General features: G+C 41.2%; 1 protein-coding gene and 1 long non-coding RNA gene across 5 annotated transcripts in view; one reads left to right on the forward strand and one right to left on the reverse strand.

The window, feature by feature from the left end:
- The window catches only part of TBX15 (T-box transcription factor 15), a 125,810-nt gene that overhangs the window by 53,252 nt on the left and 53,054 nt on the right, over positions 1-19,504 (forward strand). The window contains exon 1 of one of the 4 annotated variants that reach the window (XM_061409631.1): positions 6,938-7,234. The exons of the other annotated variants lie outside the window; for them this stretch is intronic. The gene's annotated coding sequence lies outside the window, so the exon portion shown is untranslated. Of the gene's footprint in view, positions 1-6,937; positions 7,235-19,504 lie in introns of those variants that run through there. 4 annotated transcript variants of the gene reach the window in all.
- On the reverse strand, positions 1,164-18,648 carry LOC133243128 (uncharacterized). Its single transcript, XR_009734981.1, has 3 exons — positions 18,266-18,648; positions 3,071-3,176; positions 1,164-1,838 (listed from the first exon to the last, which is right to left on the reverse strand). It is a non-coding gene; the product is annotated as an uncharacterized LOC133243128 (long non-coding RNA).

Raw genomic sequence — 19,504 nt, forward strand, 5'->3', positions numbered from 1 at the left:
GAAGCCTCAGGCCTCACATTAGCAGGGGAATCTCTCCTCCACAGCCACACATGCCCGGTCCCCAGGACTGTGTCACGACCTGTGGAGGGGTATTTTCTGCTTCTGTTCCATAAAAGCAGCCGTTTACAAATCTTTTGGAATCATGACACGTCTTTCTTCTCCCTCCCTATTCATTCCTCCCAGCTGTGCCTTGTAGCCAGAATGCACTAAATCAAAAGTAAAGTATTTGTTGTGTACTTATGCTAAGGGATGGTTCTTCAAGCTAGATATTAGGATATTATCTCCTATCTTTACATTTTAAATGTAGATGTATTTCAAGGGCCACAAAATGGACTACTTGATATTAGGACTGTTTTAGAGAAATCTGGGTTGGATGATGGCTACAACTATGGGACATAGAAAATAAATGAGAATCAAGAATCACGCATTCTTTATTAGGCATTTCCTTGAGAAGGTTAAAGGAAGCTGTAGACATTACTGAGTCCTGCCACAGCAAAGAAAGGAGACAGGCTTTCATGCAAGAGCTATTCTGAGGCTCAGAGAGAAAAGAGACAGGAATGCCTTGAGGTTGCTTAGAGATTTTGTGAACCTCATTGAGAGGTCTGGAGACAGCTTGAGTCTTGGATCACAATTTCAAAGCATTTGTGTTTTCTTTCCATCTGCTCACAGTTCTCTGGGTTCTGGTGATCTGGACCACCTCAAGACACTGTGCTGACTGAGAGGCAGAAAAACTAGCAGCTGCTTCTGTTACCCTCAGACTGGAAGGCCTGGGCTAAGGGCCTTGCTGTCAGATCCCTGCCAAGGCCTTTGGCTTTCTTGAATGACTTGATCACACACTGATGTTTCAAGGCTGGGTGCTCCCCAGCTGGAGCCCTGAAAATGCTTGCGTGGCATCCCCAGAGAAGGAAACTAACTTGAAAGAAACTCCCACAAAGTAAATCACCAGGACCGGATGGTTTCCATCCAAGAGTTGGGGAAGGAAATGAAGTGTGAAATAGCACAGATACTGATGAAGACATTAGTTCTCCATTAAAACCACAACTGTGTCAGAGCAGAGGAAGTTTGCTAACATGATGACCTTATTGCAGGAGGAGAGAGATTAGTGGCCTATCTGCTGCCTCTGGAAAACCTGGTCCACGTGGAAAGAATGACACAAAATATGCACAAGGACACAATAGCCTTTATTCCCTTAAAGTAGGGAAGAGGAACAGCATTGTAATTCATGCATGGCAGCATTTCAGTGGAGGCCTTGGAAAGAGTATGATAGCGAATATGTAATAACCTGTGGGCTGCTAATCTCCTGTTCCCATGCTGATGGCAGACTTCACTAATTGATCTGGCACTCATCTCTCTAAGCTTGAATCAGGTTTTATACTCCTCAATTTTGTGATCTTCACTGCCACCATCAAATGACCAGAGTTGACATATATGTTGAAATGCATTTATCCTCTTTGTCTAAGAGGATGTATTTTTATCATGGACCACATGAACTCGTCATTAAATTGCAAATAATGACAGAAGAAAGTCTTTCACAGGTAGTTCAGGAGCAGACAAGAGACATGTTACATTATTTCTTCCAAAGACTAAGTTAGCAGAACATCTAACTCCAGGGATAAACAGCTTTATCCTGGATTCAGGAACTGAATCCTAATGTGTTATCCCAATCCAAACCATGGAAGGGTCTTTCTGATGGGGAGGAAAGTCAGCTCCTCTGAACAGTCAGCAGCATGTCCAGAAGGTCCTTTTAAGAAATGAGAATCAAGTCAGCCTCCATCATTAGGCATTTCCTTTGGAGATTAAAGTTGTAGACGTTGTTGAGTTCTGCCACAACAGTAACTCTGTGGGCAAAAAAAAAGTGAGACAGACTTCCAGGGAGGAGCTACTCTGAGGCTTGGAGAGAACAGAGATAGGAATGTTGGACCCTGGAGAAACAGTAACTTTTTGAAAAACCTCAGGTTTCATTGGGACGGGCCTTCATTTCATAGAATGGGAGCAGCCTGACTCTGCTGCAGGTATGGGAATTCCATGGGCCTAATTGGAGAAGGAAATGGCAACCCACTCCAGTGTTCTTACCTGGAGAATCCCAGGGACGGGGGAGCCTGGTGGGCTGCCGTCTATGGGGTCGCACGGAGTTGGACACGACTGAAGCGACTTAGCAGCAGCAGCAGCAATGCACAAAATGTTTTGCCTTTGGACAAAACTTCTGTCACGGGTAATGATTAAAGTTGTTTGGTTATAATAGCTTTCCTACAGCCTCATGGCCTCCATATAAAGGGATATGTGATAGAGCAGACCTCCTGGAATGGACTGTAAATGATCATCTAGAGAAGGAATCTGCTTGCCTCACTAGATGGTGGGCTGTTTTTCTTGATCAATGAAAAGGTGCTACACACTTTGTTTAACAGAGAATCTATAGTAAAATGTACTTATCATGGGAGACACCCTAACTGTACTGTGATTTCTTGCTGATAAATCAGGATCTTGTCATATCACAGGGCTATCACTTGGGAGATGAGCAGGTGCTGGGGTTCAAGAGGACAGGGCAGCAAGGATATGATGGGGTCCCTGGTCATCAGATCTGGGTGCCATTAATAAGTTGCCACTCCATCGCTAGATACTCTGTGACTTTGCTCACCTCTAGAGGAATCATGGGTCATGGAATGAGATGCTGGGGAGGTCATTGTGTCTAGATCTTTGCCTTACAGGAGCTAGGGATAATCATCTTACTGTACAGCACAGAGAACTCTAGTCAGTGATCTGTGGTGACCTAAGTGTTAGTCACTCAACTGTGTCCAATTTTTCGACCCCATGGATTGTAGCTGCCCAGGCTCCTCTGTCCATGGGATTCTCCAGGCAAGAATACTGGAGTGGATTGCCATTCCCTTCTCCAGGTGACCTAAATGGAAAGGAAACCCCAAAAGGGGACATATGTGTATATATATATATAGCTGATTCTCTTTGCTATACAGTAGAAACTAACACAACACTGTAAAGCAAGTATATGCCAATAAATTTTTTTTAAATATTTAAATTAAAAAATAAAAATAAAGATCATAGTTGATTAGAGTACCTTAAGGGTGCAGTGTAGGGGAGGTGCAGATGAATGAGAGGAGGGAATCCAGGTCTTCTCATGTCACCACCCTGCTTCTGAGCCTCAGTTTCCTATCTTTAACAGGCTATATAAAAGAAATGTGGATTTAGCATGCTGTTTAGAGCACAGGGAGAAATCTCTGTGAATTAAATGATTAAATGCCATGCCGATTACTTACATTTCCAAGTCATTTGTAGTTTACAAAGTGCTTTCATCTGCATTATTTTACCCTGCTGATGACTCCCTGAATTGGGTAAGCAGTGAGATTCCTAATCCACTTTCCACAGCTATTTCAACTGAGACTCAGCAGGGTTAAATGGCTTCCTCAAGGTCACACCAAGGTCAAAACCAGGGGTCAAGCTCCTGATTTCTGATTCTGAATCCAGGGTTCCTTTCCCCGTACAGTGATAGCTCATGGAGAGTTGGTTCTATATATCATTCACTTTAATGACAGCAGAGTGTTCAGCGTCACGGCGTGGTAAAAATAGACTGTGAGGACAAGGAGGTTCTCGGTAGCAAACAAACTGAGCTCACCAAAATGTTCTCGTGGGCAGACTCGGTTGCTGTGGCCTTTAGGAAAGCCTTGGCAGTCCTGCCGAGGGCAGCGTCACCTACTCGCCACGTCCAGCTTTCTCTGAGAAGCTGCCTCTTGGCTCCAAGGCCAGACACAGGCACTGCCCTAGAGGACACAGGCAGGGCTGGGGGATGGGGAGGGGGCAGGATTTCTTCTGAGGTGTGGAGTTCGTGGGCTGAGAGCACATCTCTGATGTTGGGACTGGACCATGTGTCCACAACAGCGAGCGGGCTGGGTTTTGGCACACAGAAGGAGAAATAGCCTGGGGAGCCTGGGGTTTCTGTGCCCCCGAGGGTTTTCTGAGGGGCAGCGGGGAGGACACAGAGAGTATGAAAGAGTAAAAGTAGCCAGGCCAAAGGAAAAGCCCCATTTTCATTCACGTAAAGATAATTCATAATCACCCTACTTTTCAACGTGATGTGATATGGATTATAGTAAAAAAAAAAAAATCACACATGTATGCCATTGTTTTGGAGAAGGCAACGGCACCCCACTCCAGTACTCTTGCTTGGAAAATCCCATGGACGGAGGAGCCTGTTAGGCTGCAGTCCATGGGGTCGCAAGAGTCGGACACGACTGAGCGACTTCACTTTCACTTTTCACTTTCATGCATTGGAGAAGGAAATGGCAACCCACTCCAGTGTTCTTGCCTGGAGAATCCCAGGGATGGGGGAGCCTGGTGGGCTGCCATCTATGGGGTCGCACAGAGTCGGCCACGACTGAAGTGACTTAGCATAGCATGCCATTGTTTAGTTGCTAAGTCGTGTTCAACTCTTTTATGAGCCCATGGACGTTCTGTAGCCCTCCAGGCTCCTCTGTCCATGGAGTTTTCCAGGCAAGAATACTGAAGTGTATTGCCATTTCTTCCTTCAGGGGATCTTCCTGACCCAGAGATGGAAGCCAGCTCTCCTGCATTGCAAGCAGGTTCTTTACTACTGAGCCATCAGGGAAGCCGTCACTTGCATGTATATGTGGCTAAAATAAAGATAAATGGGAACTAAGGGATCATACAGAGAAAGTTGAGGTGGTCTCATATGACCATTTAACACTCCTAGACAACACAACCACTTTGTAAGGGAGACAAAGAAAAAATATATGTGTGTGTGTGTGTGTGTGTTTCTATTAGGATGCAGCACTAGTATTCCGTGTAACAGTCTTTTAAATATTTCTTCCTTTGGAAATGTCCAGCTAAAGGGAAATGCTTTACATTACAGCAGAAGAGAGCTTGGAAAATAGACAGTTATCCACTTAAAGAAATCCTATTAAATCAGTGGTCCTTGTCCTTTTAAAGTCAGTAGATTCCTTTGATAATTCCATGAATACCATTTATCCTCTTCCCAGAAAAATGCAAGCTCCTACAAATTTAACTTATAATTTTATGTCATCTATAAAACTCCAAAGCCCATTCATTGATTTTAGGTAAATGACCTCTCAATTTAAAAAATTAGAAATTTATCCCTAATTTCAGAAATGTTGTCATAATGGTTTTTTACACTTTTTACTCTTCCTATTGATGCTATTTTGTTAAATAAGAAACAGTGCTGAAAGATTTTGTGGGAGTTTTTATACAGTTAAAAATATCTGAGGTTTCTATTTTTGTTTTAACATTTTCATAATGTTTTTTTAATAATTGAAGCCATATAAGAAAGTATGGGAGGTGGAAATTGTGTCTTGTTTAAACAATTTTGCTAATTTTTAGGCTAGAGTTTACCCTATATTTAATTAAAACCAATATTTCTCTTAAAAATAAAATAAAAATTTAGAAATTAACATTTTATGGGATAATTTTTTCTTTACAAAAAGATTCAGTACATACAGTTTAGATGATTATAATTAAAATGTAGATATATAGCCAAGTCACATAAAATATTCTGATTTCTCTGAAATTCCCTATCCTATGTCATTGTATTTTACATATGTAGTCATTGCACATTCACATATAATTTTATCTCTGTCTTTTATTGGTTTCTCTTAAAGACGTGACATAGTGTGTATTCCATTGTAATTTATATCTGATAATGTGCAATATTTGGTATAATAAGGAAAATCTGCCTTCACTGTAAATCAATTTTGATTACATGTAGAATATGGCATATAAAACAATACTTTAATACCTACAACAGCCCACACGCCATCAATAAGATCTCATCCTTCAGACTTGTGAATTCTTAGAAAAAATTACTTCCACATGTTCCTAAAACTCCTTAAGGTTTTTGACTGGTTGGTGGTCTATTGATTCTAAATATCTGACCTGTCAAAACGCCATCTTTAAACTTCAGTGATGCATAGAGGCTTGGAATTAGCCAGGGCTGAATTTATTACAGAACAAAGGGAGGTGATGATTAACACACCCATCTGAGCAGTAGGGGGGAAAAATAATCCTTGAATGGATTAGATGCCATGATCCTAAAACCACATTCTCTGAGTGTTGGGCCCTTGCCCAGAAATGGGAAGAGGCCAAACTTTGATGCCTTTTAAATGACAGGGTATCTCCAAGGGACTCTGCTCAGGGACACTGGGGCAGAGAGTTGAGGGTCAGTTGGGAAAAAAGGCCTTTCTCTCTCCTGTGGTCTAGCAGAGTTGAGCACCTAGACCCACTGTCCGTGCAGTGACTCTCAAAACTGACAGCCCACCTTATTAGTGTTATATAATTATCAGTCTGCCTGCCTGGTGGTGATTACATTAAAGTGTAAATAAATTAAAATTTATTTTGTTAACCACTAACCAGGAATCCCTTATAAATTTTTTTGGACTCCAGTAGGCTACTTTCAAGACTGGCACAGAGCCTGCTGAGAAGATGAGGTGAATTATTATGCAGTGTCCCTAGAAGCTGAGTCATAGGCTGGGTCTCTCCATTCACTGGCAATATCTGGTAGATTCTGAGCGTTCCCAGGGTGTAATCCCAGGGAAATGTACCTTTGTAAGCATAGTCCATAAACAGAGCACCAAACCCACTTTCTAACTGGTTTTCTCTTTTTCCTCTGCCACATCTTATAAAGTTTATGAAAGAATTACCGATTTTTAAAATAGCATTGTATAAAAATGTTGATGGAGATTGACTCCTTAAGAGAATCCTCCAACAAATGGGTACCCTCCTGAGAAGGAAATGGACCATTAGGAAAGTGCTTTTGACTCTCATTCTCTGGGAGGAGGAGCCCTTGAATCACAGGCCCAGGTGCTCAGGAAATCTCCTGTCACTCTGAGATGGGCTAGGACATGGTACCAAGTCCAAAGCTTCTAAATACAGTTCAGGCTGGGTCATCATGACAGTTGCTGAACTGGCACCACTATGGGGATTGAAGTGGGAACTTTGACAGTGCTTAAATGCCACGGCCCCTGGGCTCGAAGTCTTTCTGGGCTGAAATAGGGAGAGGCTGTGCAGAGCCTCACAGGGAGGAGGGTAGGAACAACCTTGGCAAGGAAATCCTGCTGCCTCGGCGACATCACCACTCCTTCAGAAGGCAACAGACACCCAACAACACACCAGCTATTTTAGAAGCTGTCAGTTTCTGAATTGCTGACACACTTGGAGGACACTGTTTCTTCAAAGGTCATTCTGACCATTCAAGGTAGGTAGGCCTGGGGAAAAACAGAGGCATGCTGCATAGCCAAGGTGTTGGCCGAGGAATGAACGGAATTAAGTGACCTGGTCAAGATGACGCAAAGAGTCAGAAGTGGGGGTAGGAATATTGACCGTGGATTCCCAAAGCAACCTTTACCTAGAAGACAGTGGTAGGCTTGCTTTCTTTCCTTTTTAAACCCTGCTCCACCCTTTTATTGGCTATCACCAAAAAAAATCCACCAGGTTAGCTTCCTTTGACTCACTCTCTCTGGGGAGGGCTTTGAAGGAAAGAAAGAAGACAGGAGAGACTTAGGAGGTGGGGTTTACAGAGAAATTTTGTTGGGGACTTGGGACATGAGGGTGGGATTCTAAGATTGGCAAGCATCTCAAGGAGGGGGTTGGTAAATTGTAAACATAAAGATACTGCTACGAATACAATTAATCCAGAGTGTTTGTCTCACTCTTAATGCTTGCCCTGTGTCCCCAAAGTGGGTTCATTTCTACTATTAAAGAATTCAATTTTAGAATTTTTGGAGTGGATGGATGAAGTGGAGTGAAGTGGATGGGGGATGAATTCCAGCTTTGGGGTAAGAGAGGCCGGAGTCCTTTTCTTGTCTCTGATGCTCTTGTGTAAGTGGCCCTGGGCACCTAGATTAGGTCTCAGTAATCTCACTTGCCAAAGGGGTTATAATGCACAAACTTAGGTCTCACCTGCGTGCTCTCTGGGAGACTCCCTTAGGCACCAGATCTTTGCTGCCTCCTCAGGGTGTGTTTTCCTCAGCCTGAGCCATAGCATAAGTACTTTTGACAAGGTTGTCAATCTGGGGCCCGGGGACCCTGCCGGCTCCCAGCTCTTCCCTGTCGTTCCCACCTCTTGTGGAGCAGTGCCCTTGGGCTGCTTCTTCAGCCAAGGATGATCGCTCTGCTTTTCTCTTCAGGGCTAGAATTTGCTTCCCTGGCCCTATTTCCTTACTGAAGATCCAACATACATCTCTTCTCAGTGGTCCACCCTGTTTTCTCTTCTTTCAGGTTCTAGTCATTTTCCTTCTCAACTAGTGTGGCAGCCATCACAAACCAGGATTCAGTTCAGTTCAGTCGCTCAGTCATGTCCAATTCTTTGAGACCCAATGGACTGCAGCATGCCAGGCCTCCCTGTCCATCACCAACTCCCAGAGTTCACCCAAACTCATGTCCATTAAGTTGGTGATGCCATCCAGCCATCTCATCCTCTGTCATCCCCTTCTCCTCCTGCCCTCAATCTTTCCCAGCATCAGGGTCTTTTCCAGTGAATCAGCTCTTTACATCAGGTGGCCAAAGTATTGGAGTTTCAGCTTCAACATCAGTCCTTCCAATGAACACCAAGGACTGATCTCCTTTAGGATGGACTGGTTGGATCTCCTTGCAGTCCAAGGGATTAGACCCACATGAAAACTGGCCTTCTTAGCTGGCATTTCCACTGTTCCTTTGCTTTCCCTCCTTCTACCTTTCCACAATCTCTCCTTCTAACACATTCAATTCTGATAGCCTTTGTTCTAGCCCCTGAACTGTTGTCTTCATTATGTGATATTTTTCAGTTCTACATCCTAAGTTCTCTTTGCTAGAATTTGCTTTTCTCTTTTTGAAAGAACCTTCTTTCTCCCTCTCAAATATGTATTGGGAAGTGATTGGGGAAAGATCTAATCCTGTGGCCACCTCCTTTTCCAAATTATGGACAGAACTAACATTTAATATACTCCCACAGTGTGCTAGAGGCTTTGCTGGGAGCCATGGACATATCTGCTTTACTGAGGAAATTGACTCAGGCAGGTTAAATCACTAGGCCAAAGTCATAAAGCTGGGTCTTCGTGATTCTGAAGAGGGACTGTGCTCCTTCCCTTTCTTGGCAGCGTCTCTGGAAAGCCCACTTCATCACAGATAGCAGGGACACTTGCTGTGAGGGTCTGGAGGGTGCAGCAGCTCTGTGTGCAGGAGCCATCCTTTTCCTGAAGGAGAAGTCATCTCTGCACCCCTGCAATCCTGCCAGAGAGTGTGTGTGCGCATGCATGCACACACACACACACACACACACACACACGCATTACTAGTTCCAGCACTTGTAGAAGGGCTTGCTCCTTTCCTCATTTTACTCTCATTATCACAGGCACCTTTTCTCCTTAAGTTCATGTGGAGGAGAGTTAGTGTCAGGAATTTTTAAGATGACTGACTGATTGCTATTCATAGAGGTGACCAAATTCCCTGATGCCCCAAAAGATTTCAGGTTAGATGTTGCCAATTAGTTTTAATGAAACTCATAGTCCTGGAAGGACTAGCTAATGGGATTCAAAAAACTTAAAGTATGCCTGGAGGTGACGCTGTTGGGTTTTCATTGGGAACATGGCATTTAATTAAGACATCTCATTAGTGGGGATATTTTGGTCTCCTGAAGAAGATCAGAAGAAGAATAGCATTCAAGATTCTTGATATGGCTCCAGCCTTCTCTGGCCTCACCTCTTTTCTTGCTTTGCTAAACATATAGCACTTCCTTCATTCATTCATGAATTCAACAAAAACAACATTTTATTGAGTGCATAATAGATGCCAGACACTGTCCCGGGTGCTGAGGATTCAAGAGAAATCCCACAGATGTGGTCTCAATTACTAGCTGTTCTCTAAACCTGTCTGGTAGACTTTACTGCCATGCCTCTGCCATAAAATTCCCTTTCCCTGGAATATCTTTCTTCTTCTTTCCCTCTCTCTTCCTTTTCATCTTGAAGATATCTCTTCATTAGGCGCAGAAAAGACCCCTGCACTGGAAGAGGTTCTTGTCACCTCACAATTCCTACAACATTTTGTTGATACTCCTTTTAGATAATAATGAAAATCAGCATTTATGTATCCCTTTCACTGGGCTTCCCTGGTGGCTCAGAGGTAAAGAATCTACCTGCCAATGCAGGAGACATGGGTTCAATCCCTGGGTCAGGAAGATCTCCTGGAGTAGGAAATGGCAACCCACTCCAGAATTCTTGCCTAGAGAATCACATGGACAGGAGCCTGGCGGGCTGCAGTCCATGGGGTCTCAAAGAGTTGGACACGACTTAGTGACTGAATAACAACAACACAGCAATCTCTTTCAGTACTGATAAAGTATTTACATAAACCCCCAGACACACACTTTGTTAGTGATTCATAGAAATTTCACAAAGTAGGTATTAATGATATCCTCAATTTGTAAATGATGAAACTAAGGCTTATAGAGGTTAAATGACTTGTTCAAGATTAGACAGTTGGGAAAAAAGAGATGAACTTCAGAACTTGGTTTTTTGAATTGCAGCCGCTCAGCATGCTGTATGCTATGCTGGATTGTAACTGTTCAGTTAATATTAGATTCCTAATTAACCTGACCTATCTCCTAAGTGATTTTGTAAATTCCTGAGGACATAGGAACTTGGCTTGTTTCATTTTGTGCCTTCACAGTATCTAACACACTTGTGGGCCCAGGCTAGATAGTCAATAAGTATTTGTTGAATAAATGAGTGATTGATTGAATGGATAAATTTAGAAAATTACTGGAGAGGTTGTTACATTTTCTAGCCACATGGCTCTTCTGTTAATTAAACAAGATGGTCCATTATATTTGTCTTGATAGGTTGGGTGGATTTTAAACTAAGTGTAGCTGGTGGTGTCCTGAGTATAATCTAAGGATATGGCATGTTCCTGGCTATCTTTGAATGTCTGTGTTACTTACATGTTTGAAATTGCCACTTCCAAGTGCAGTCACTCCAGGAGTCATAGTTAAATTATAATTGTTGACTGCAAGTCAGCTGCTTAATTCTTCCCCTTTAGCATGTTAGCTTGGATTTGTTTTTTTACTGGTGCTCAGTGAGAATAGCCTAACAAGGTAGAGCAAGTTCTTCTAGAGCCTTTAGGGGAAGGCCTCCTTTTCACATCATGGAAATTTGGCAGATATTTGATGGTGTTTTGGTGGTGGCTGCCGTGGAGGTGGGGGTGGTGGTGGGAGGTTGGGAGTAGTTGTGGTTGCCAAGAGCAAACAAGCACTGGTTTAGGGATGAGCTAATGTGTCAATTCACCCAGAAAAAATGCCATGAGCCTCGGGGAGGGGCATGTGTTGACAGCTGCTGGCCTAAAATTGACTAGTCAATCTTGAAGACCACCCATTCAACCAGGATCAAATTTTGGAAGACCTCTGGGGCAAGAGGTTTTTAGATTTCAGTATTGCCATGTAACTTATGATCAATTTTTGGTTATTCCACTTATGCATTTTATGTACTTTGATCAAGAATATTTTTTGAACCAAGAGTTGGTCTCAAAACTTGTAATTTTATAGGGGTGGGGGGAAGAAATAAAATATTTGAACTTAGGATTGTTCTAGAAAAATCCAGGACCCATAGTTGTCCTTATTTATTCTTAGCCTTCCCAACTAACTTGATCATTGCCTTGTAATCTTATATATTAATTTGATGCTTTACTGTTTATAAAGTGCTCTCACATGTTATTATCAGATGATTTTTCCTTAAGTATGCTGCTGCTGCTAAGTCACTTCAGTCGTGTCTGACTCTGTGTGACCCCATAGACGGAAGCCCACCAGGCTCCCCGTCCCTGGGATTCTCCAGGCAAGAACACTGAAGTGGGTTACCATTTCCTTCTCCAGTGCATGAAAGTGAAAAGTGAAAGTGAAGTCGCTCAGTCGTGTCCAACTCTTAGCGATCCCATGGACTGAAGCCCACCAGGCTCCTCCATCCGTGGGATTTTCCAGGCAAGAGTACTGGAGTGGGGTGCCATTGCCTTCTCCACTCCTTAAATATAGGTATACATTTAAGACTATCAAAAGCTTTTGTGCCCTGAACTCTGACCTCAGCTTAAATAAACCAAATTATGCACAAATAGGAACTACTTCAGCTGTGTTTTCTTGTCTTTCCATGCTGTCATTTCACATTTCACAAAGTCCAAACATTTTCCAATCCAAGTATCTTCTAATGTTATTTTACTTAATTTCTCAGCTAAAGCATAAGAGTGATCTTTAGTGATCTGTCACATTTGGATCTTTTACCCAGGGAGGGCTGGAAACAGGAGGTGAAATACAACAAAAAGGGCCTTTTACATTTGTATTTATGTGTTAAATAATGTTAAGTTGGTGAAGAGACCTAAAATATTCCTGAACATAACTGCCCTCTGACTGAGAAAGGAAAATTCCCATCTGACCTTGGTTTGAATTTTCTCTTTTCTAAGGATGTTTTAGCTTCCGCAGAGCTATCTTCTCACCCAGCAGCCTGGACATTAGCTCGGTGTTTCCCACTTCAGAGTGGGAAGCTCACAACTTTGCAGGACTAGCTCTAAAAACTGGGCAACAATTGATAGTGGAAAGAGCATTACCTGTAGTGTCAGACTAACATTGCCTGCAGTGTCAAATCCCACTCTGACCCCTGCTAGTCATATAACATGAGAAAAGCTTCTTCATCCTGCCAAACCTCAGTTTCCTCACTTATAACATGGCAGCAGTAATGCTTATTCCGTAGGATTTTCTGTGAAAATTGCATGAGGCTTACATATAAATATATACCAACTATTTAGTGTAGTGCCTGCTATTTCTCTTCTTTTGTTTGCTTCCACCTTTAAAGCATGCTGGAGCACTAGAGGCTGAACCTTTGGTGACATTGAGCCTTTGTCTGATCAACAAGAAACAGATATAAAAATGACTGCTGCCACTTCTTTGCAAAGCCTCTTTAAAAGGCTTAGATCGCAGGGATGACATTGGGTCCTTGCCTGTGGTCTGCTTGTCAGTGAGAGAGGTGCTGGTTGTCAGGTGCAGAGTGCTTTAGGCAGCTGAAGGATATGTGCTCTCAGTCTCCTTAATTGGATTATTGGCATGGGAATTGCAGGCTTCAGGTTACCGCCCCCCCCCCCCCCTTTTCCCAAATAAAACTTGGACGGCATGGAGGGCTCAGAAACTTCATTCCATTACTAAAGTCATCTAACAGGCTCATTTGAGTGTTTGCTATCATCATAATTTTAGTTTAATCCAACCTGGGTTATAGTTCATTCCCTTGAAGCTCTGGAAGGGGTATCAAATTTGGGCTCAGTCCGCACTCAGGTCTGTGCCAAATGTTCTGCCTCTGCCGTATTTAGAATTACTCTATAAAAAGTTTCATCACCAGATTTTGCTAAGCTACCTGATAAAATCTGATGTCCCAGGACCAATTTCCACTGTAGAGGTCCTCTGGAAATAGGAATTACTTGAGCCAGGTACAGGGAGTGCTGCCTGGGTTATAAGCTTCTGATGTCTGCAGTGGTATGAATGGGGACACCTGAGATGACTGTGGGGGTATTGGTTTCAGAGATTTGGGGACTTAAGATGTAAATCAAGGAGTGGTTGCTCTAGCAGTATCTGATAGAGGGTACTGCTCAATATAGTCATGTCCCAGTTATTGGCAGAAACAAACCAAGAATGATTGTTTGATTATCATCTGGGTTGGGTCTTTCTCTTTTGTCTCAAACTACTTTTTCCCTTGGCTTAAAATGACACCTGAAGTCCAGTCTCATGGAAGTGACTGTCCATCTAATCTCAGAAAATTCAGCATCTCCTATCTGCCTCTAGAGTAGTCTTCTACCACCAGTCTTCCACATTGAAACCAGGCTATCATGTATCATTCATTCAGGAGATGTAGCAAAGTGTGAAGCTCAGTTTATGGAATTCATAGTCTAGAAGGGAACACCAAGCTATTTTCACTTTCATTTAAAAGAAAACTTTGGTGTAAACAAAATAAAGTCTAAACTCCATATTATGACACGCAAACATTCCTCCTAAAATATAAACTCCATGAGGCCAGGGTTTTTTGTTTTTTCTCAGATGATGTCTCAAGAATTTATTGATAGAAGAGTAATTAGTACATCTATTATGTACCAGTAAGTCATTGTCTAGTTGAGTTGAACCTGATTTTTCCAATTTATCTCACTTTCCCTCTTCCCTTATGTATTTTAAGCTCTTGCTGTATCAGTGTGCTTGTAATTTTCTAAAAATGACAAGTTCCTAATGCTGTTCTCACTATGTGAGATTCCGTCCCGATAATGTCTTTGCTTGCTCATATTGAACGCATATAAAGCTCATAGAGATTTCAAGCCCACTCTTAAATTTCACCTCATGAAATTTTCGATCCTCTCATCCATTGGCTTGTTTGCTCTTCAGAGTTTCCATTAGTGCTTTGCTCCTACATTTGTCAGAGCACCTATCAAAGACCACTGTCTTTAACAGGTTCTGTGTCCTTCCTATCATTGTGAGCTCCCTCAGAGCAAGAACTGATTTTATCTGTCTTGGAACATTCATATACAACCTGATGTATATAAAGCAGAAATGTTTGGTTGAATAAAACTGACAGTAAATATAGTTTAATATGCCTGCAATCCTTAGGAGGTAGAACTGATGTAATCTGAATTAGGCTGTCAATATTACTTGAAATGGAGAGAATACTAGTAACTCTTAGAGTTGTTTTGTTAACTGATGGTATGTGTGTAAAGTCTTAGCAGAATGCCAGTAAGTGCTCAATATATGTTGACTACTAACTCTTTGGGCTTCCCTGGTGGCACTCGTGGTAAAGAATCTTCTGCCAATGCAGGAGATGTAAGAGATGTAGGTTCAGTCCTTCAGTTGGGAAGATCCTCTGGAGGAGGGCATGGCACCCCACTCAAGTATTCTTGCCTGGAGAATCCGATGGACAGAGGAGCCTGACGAGCAACAGTCCATAGAGTTGCAAAGAGTCAGACACGACTGAAGTGACTTAGTATGCACGCATTAATTCTTTGGTTGGGACAGTTCTTATGAGCTTATCTCACTGTCCACAGTTATTCTTCTGATAACATTAGATTCTGTTTTTATCATAAAGATATAAATGTAGTTTTTGAAAAGGAAGGTATCTTCCCCTTGACTCTAATAGTAAAATAAGGAGATAGCAAAGATAAGGAAACTAAGGTACTGCAAAATGAGGTGGCTTTCCAAGACCCTACTCTTGGTTTTTCAAGCCCCAAAAGTAAATATGCCTTGTTAACTGTAGTAATAAATGATTACTTAAAATTATTAGTGAAGTGGAGATGAAATTCACCTGGCAGACTCTGATATATGTTTGGTCAGTGTGTGCATGCTAAGTCGCTTCAGTCATGTCTGACTCTTTGCCACTCTATGGACTGTAGCCCACCAGGCTTCTCTGTCCATGGAATTCTCAAGGCAAGAATACTGGAGTGGGTTGCCATGCCCTCCTCCAGAGGATCTTCCCAACCCAGGGATTGAATTCATGCCTTCTGACTTGCAAGCGGGTTCTTTATTGCTGAGCCACCAGGGAAGCCCATGAAATATGTTTTCATAATATCTAATTTTGAAATTAAGTCAAAGAACACATAATACAGGCTTTTCCTATACATGTTAACTGAATCAGTTTATCATGGTTGGGTTGCTGCTGTTAGACTTGGTGTTCTATAAGCTGTACTACAAATCCTTTATTAAACATTAAACTTAAAGGGGACTTTATAGTATCCCTAATTATATGCTCATGTGCTGTGCTATAAAGATTAAGGAAAATAGGGACCAGAATAGTCATGTGACTTGTTGTTGTTGTTCAGTTGCTAAGTTATGTCTAACTCTTTTGCTTTCCCATGGACTGTAGCCCTCCAGGCTCCTCTATCCATGGGATTTTCCAGGCAAGAATACTGCAGTGGGTTGCCCTTTCCTTCTCCAAGGGATCTTCCTGACCCAGGGATCGAACTTGTGTCTCCTGCATCAGCAGGCAGATTCTTTACCACTGAGCCACCAGGGAAGCCCAGTTATGTGATTTGGCCGAGATCAAACATTTAAGCCATTTCAGTTGTAAGGATGGCCAGCCAAAACAGTTGAAGGGTGTTACAGAATTGCTGACTGCTTTGGCCAAGGATGAATGTAGTATGATCTTGGGGAGACCTGATCATTGATTCAGGAAGCAGAAGACCAACTTCATAGGCCATGTTGTTTTTAGTTTTTCTTAGTCTTAATTTCCTCATCCACAAAATTGACATAAACATAATATGCCATATATTATATAGTATATTAATACTATCTATTAGAAACTATTAGAAAGAAACTATTTTATTATTGCTATTGTTTTGCATGAATTGAGAACTGGAATCTCTCTAAGCTAAATTGAGCTTTCTCTGAGAACTTAGTGTTACAGTATCCAGCTTGTCTATATAAAACAGGTCAGAGAGAGAAAATGAGTGACCCTATGAACTGATGGTTAGATTCTCTTTTGGAAAGCAATAGATATGTTGGTTTGACTCGGAGTCACATGCGGTTCTCCAGTGACTTGTAACTGGCTTAGTGCAGGTTCCCAAAGTTTTCTCTTTTAACTTCCTTAGTTATGCGTAACTTTTCATTTATGTTCCTGACTTCCTAAAACTTCCCTCATTACAATATTGTTCACAAGAGACATCTGATAGCCAAAACATCTATCCAGGTCATTCAAATGAGTTCCTAATGGTTATTTTTTGAAGGCAGGAAGTCACAAATTGCCAAGAATGAAAGAACCTTGAAAACACAGAAGTATTTTCTGATCTTCAAAAGACATTATATTTCTGAATGGAGGACCTGACTTAATTGAAATAACGTACTCACTATGCACTTAGGTAACCTGAGTGTACATTCTGATTAACAGATGAAATAATTTATCTGGCTAGCCTAAATATTTTATGTAACTATGATTTGGAAATGTACTTTACAAAGGAATAAATTTTATTTTTACCTCGACTGTTGATCTGGACTCTGAGATGACTATTTTAAGGGTACTGTAGAGTAGTTAATGTCACAGGTAGCCCTCACTGCTCTAGAAGTTAAAAACCAACTATATAGAATCAGTGATATATATATACACATACAATTGAATATTATTCAGACATAAAAAGGAAAGCTCTGTTGATATTTTTAATAACTGAAAATGTAATTTTTAATAACTGTTATTATGTTACAGCACCACAGATGGATCTTGAGGGCATTATGTTAAGTGAGATAAATCAAATAGAGAAAGATATTGCATGATCTCATTTATGTGTGGAATCTAAAAAACAAAAAGCACAAAACAAACAAACAAAAACCCCTAAACTCTTAGTTGCTGCTGCTGCTAAGTCGCTTCAGTCGTGTCCAACTCTGTGCGACCCCATAGACAGCAGCCCACCAGGCTCCCCGTCCCTGGGATTCTCCAGGCAAGAACACTGGAGTGGGTTGCCGTTTCCTTCTCCAATGCATGTAAGTGAAAAGTGAAAGTGCAGCCGCTCAGTCGTGTCCGACTCTTCGAGACCCCGTGGACTGTAGCCTACCAGGCTCCTCCATCCATGGGATTCTCCAGGCAAGAGTACTGGAGTGGGTGGGTTGCCATTTCCTTCTCCAAAACTCAGTTATAAAGAACAGATTGGTTGGTTCCCAGAGTCAGGAGCTGGAGGGGAGGTGAAATGGGTAAAATGGTCAGAAGGTGCAAATTTGTAGTTACTAAAATAGATACGTCCTGAGGATATAGTGTACAGCATGATGACTATAATTAATAATACTGTACTGTATATTTGAACCTGCTAGGAAGAGAGATTTTTAAAACGCTGATTGCACACACAAAAATAACTAGGTGTGGTGAAGGATGTTAACTAGATTTATTGTGATGATTATTTCACAGTATATACATACATCGAATCTTTATGTTGTACATGTGAAACTAACATTAGGTTATGTGTCAGTTAATATCTATAAATGTAAATTAATCTTTTAGAAAGATGAAGTTGGTAAATAAAAGTTGCAGAAAATACCCGAGAATGCTACACTCACAAAAGTGTTTATTTCTACATGATGAGATTAAAAGTGATTTGTTTTTTTGTCTTTTTGATCATCTATAGTTTCTATAATAAAACATACATGTTCCTTTATGAAAAAACAAACTATATAAGCTATAATATTAATTTTGTTTCCAACCTGTGACAGTTAAACAACCAAGGATAGAAAATTACATGCTGCGTTCGTGTGATTGAAAATACGAGCTGGTACCTGCATTCTGTATGTAGAAGTCGTTTGGGCTTTATTTTGTGAGAGAGCGAGACTTCAGGAGCACAGAGTATTTCTAGGCAAACAACTGTTTCTGAAAATCCTCTTCATGGGAAAACAGTGTCTCTGCCTCCACATCTTGTCCATTCCTTTCTTAGTAACCATGGAATGTTCCAGCCTTCTTAGATCTCTTTCTTCCCTGAATTCCTATGTGACATACAGAAAAATATGTAATGGTATGGAGAACTGCATGGTAGTATTTGTCTCGGTCTCTGATTATTTATGAACATTTCCAGTTTCTACTTGTTCTGTAAAGAGATCCATTGTGTACTTCAGTATTTTCCAGAATCTAGCACAGTGCCGGGCACATAATAAGCACTCAATAAACACGTAATTAATCAACACTAACTGGGAAATTTCTCAAGGTCTGGATTCTGTTTCAAATTACCTACATCGTACCTTGTATAGGGCCACATGCTGATAGGTGCTTATTGATGGATTTGATTGAAACTATAAACAGAATACTCAATTCTTCAACTCCTATGATAATGTGAATTTGGATCCTCAGTCTTTTCCTCTTTTCATTATCTTGCCCAGACAGTTTATAATTTGATACTTCTGCAATTTTTTTCAAGTCCAACATCAAATTTTTCTTTCATGAATCATGGTTTTAGTGTTTTACCTAAAAAAACAAACAAACATTGAACAGCTAACAATCTATTGGAAATAGTTGGCCACTGAGTACTTAGAACTAAAGTCCCAATTAAGCAATTTGTATAATGATCTTTAAAAAAGCTTATCTCTTTTGACTTATTTACACATGTTTTGGACTTTTTCCTAAAGTTTTGAAGTAGAATTAAAAAAAAATGATGCTTCTAATTGAGGTAGCTTGGGTTAATCCTGAAAGTTGCATTAAGAAGGATTCTTACATTCTTCAAACCACTAGAGGTAGAAGAGATTATGAAAGTTTTCAGTTCAGTCCTTCTAATTGTACTATGAAGAAACAGGTCCAATGTGGCTAAATAATTTGCCCAAGATTATTCATTAGTCCATTTCATGTTACATTCTGAATACCTATTTTATTCCAGATGATGAAGGGAGTTAAGAGCAGAGACATTTACTTCCTTACTCTGCAGCCACCATTCCCATTCTAATCCCTACCTCAATTTGGCTACCTTTAGAAATTGATCACTTAGTGCAGCAGTATCTTTCCTTTGTTTCCTCCTTCCCAAACACATGCTA

Source organism: Bos javanicus, chromosome 3 (assembly GCF_032452875.1).
Source record: "Bos javanicus breed banteng chromosome 3, ARS-OSU_banteng_1.0, whole genome shotgun sequence".
Taxonomy (NCBI): Eukaryota; Metazoa; Chordata; class Mammalia; order Artiodactyla; family Bovidae; genus Bos; species Bos javanicus.